Consider the following 2,378-nt stretch of genomic DNA (forward strand, 5'->3'; position numbering starts at 1 on the left):
ACTCTCCATCCTCCCCTCTCTCATGACGCGCGCACGAGTCCTATCATGAAAAAAGGTTCATTGTGCGACCTGAGTAACCTGCAGTAACGGGGTGTAGCGGCATTAGTAACGCCGTTACTTTCAACGCCGTTACTCCCATCACTGAATATCAAAAGATGTACATTAAGATGTCCTCACAGTCTCAGTTATAGGATTGATGAACATAAATGGTTTAAAAGTATTTGATTCTACTCTACAAAAAAAAAACAAAAAAAAATGGTGGATCTATTTAATACAAGAGAGGACATCAGCTGCACATCGACCTTTTGCTTTGGCAGCAATCAGTGTGTTAATTGAAAACAAATCAATCACTTCACTTGAACACAACTCCAACACTTCCCTCCAAAACTATGTGATCAATTAAATCTCAGCGGTGAGGTTTTAACTAAAACATTTCCTCACACATCTAGTTCTGTGATCGGTGATTTCCTGTCTGAGTCTCCTAACTCCCTGAGCTGTTTGCTTGGTGCACTTGGAATGGCGTAACTAAACTCATAAGTCCAGCAACTCTTCTGTGTTGTGTGGAATTTTTCTTTGACTTCTTTGACTTTTGCTGACTTCCTTATGTTTACAAATGTGATGTTAAATCTGGAGAGCAGATGGGGGAGAATAGGTTTTTGTGCAGCAACATACTGTACAACCAGGGGAAGAGATTATTAATTTATCTTATCTCCTCACGTTTATCCTAAATAGTTGTTTAACATCTTTGTAAACATGAAGTCACGTCTGTCTTTCAGTAAACAAGATAACATTTGCCTCATTTCAATTTTAGGACACCTGCTCTGGTGAGTAAACTTAAATGGACTTATTCAGTTTGACCGTAAGTTAAATTCAAAACGCTAACATGCACAGTTTTCATTCCATGTCCTAACTGCAAAACATTATAACGTTCTTTAAGTACATTAAAAAACAACATTGAATCAACAACATATTTTTAGACAGATCCAGCTGATGCAAACATGGGTGGTTCTACAGGGGGAGAAAAGGGCCTTTGCCAATAAAATATAAAAAAATATATATAAAAATAAAAAATAATATTGCACAGTTTTCTGGAAATAAGTATATTTTCCCTTTATTTGCAGGTAAGTTAGAATTTTTTTCTTGGAGATAAGATAATTATGTTTCTAAAAATAAAACTCAAATTATTTCAAATATATAATATTTATTATTTTTATAGTGATTCCTTTGGCAGATTGTCATCACTACCTTATCAAATTCAGGGCAAATATACTTATTAGACACTGTTTTCAAAACTATTTTGAACTTTGCACCAATATTTTGCTTTTACTATTTATTTCAACATTTATTTTGAAATAGGATTTAGCTTTAAGCTCCAGATCACAATGTCCATCTGTTATATCAGGACTCTGTAACACTGGCTTTGTGGCTTACCTAATATAATGTTGTGCTTTAGCCATGTTTTTTTTTTTCCTAAGGCTGTGTCTGAATTTCCATCCTAACCTCTACATAAGCCGCTATATTATGGTTATTGATTGGTATTAAATTGGTATTGATTTTAGATGAGTGTCCGAATGTCTAGTGGATGAAACAGTATTGGACTCAAAATTTCCCACGATGCACCTTGAAAAGTAGTGATCATTCATGGTCACCAGACGAGCAGATATATTCCTGAATCCTGTTTCTCTGGCTGTGACTGGCTGGATGCATCCCATGACATAGCAGCTGGCTTTGAGCTTGTCTACCATGTGTTTCCTGGACAGGGCCGCCTGTGGAGCTGGTTGACAGTTACCTTTTGTATCTCTGCATCTTTTTCTATCTCTGCTTCTGTCTCCTTGAACCCCAGTCGGCCTCAGCAGATGGCCGATCACGCTGAGCCTGGTTCTTCTGGAAGTTTCATCCTGTTAAAAGGGAATTTTTCCTCTCCACTCTCGCTACAAGCATGCTTAGTGTGAGGGATTGTCTTTGAGTCAATGAGTCGATGCAATCAACTTGTTTTCCTTAGATAGAAAACTTTGAATCAATTTGATTGTATGATCTGGTTGAACTGTAAAGTGCCTTGAGATGACATGTGTTGTGCTAAAAAAATAAACTGAATTGAATTAGCTTGAATGCTTTGCAAGGAGAGCTCTCCAACATCACCAATGGGGAGCAAAAAGGTCATCTGTCCAAAAGGTCAGTTGAGTTCACTATAAATTCCAGAGTGTTGGCATGGTGGTTAGAGCAGTGCGCTTTTGCTCTGAGAAGGTTGCAAATATCTGATTCGATTCCCACACTCTGCACTCTGGGTCCCTGAGAACATCTTTAACCCCACACTGCTCCCCGTGCACCCCGCAATGGCAGCCCGCTACTCCCCAATGGGATGGGTCAAATGCAGACAG

Source organism: Cyprinodon variegatus, unplaced genomic scaffold (assembly GCF_000732505.1).
Source record: "Cyprinodon variegatus isolate N-32 unplaced genomic scaffold, C_variegatus-1.0 Scaffold57, whole genome shotgun sequence".
Taxonomy (NCBI): domain Eukaryota; kingdom Metazoa; phylum Chordata; class Actinopteri; order Cyprinodontiformes; family Cyprinodontidae; genus Cyprinodon; species Cyprinodon variegatus.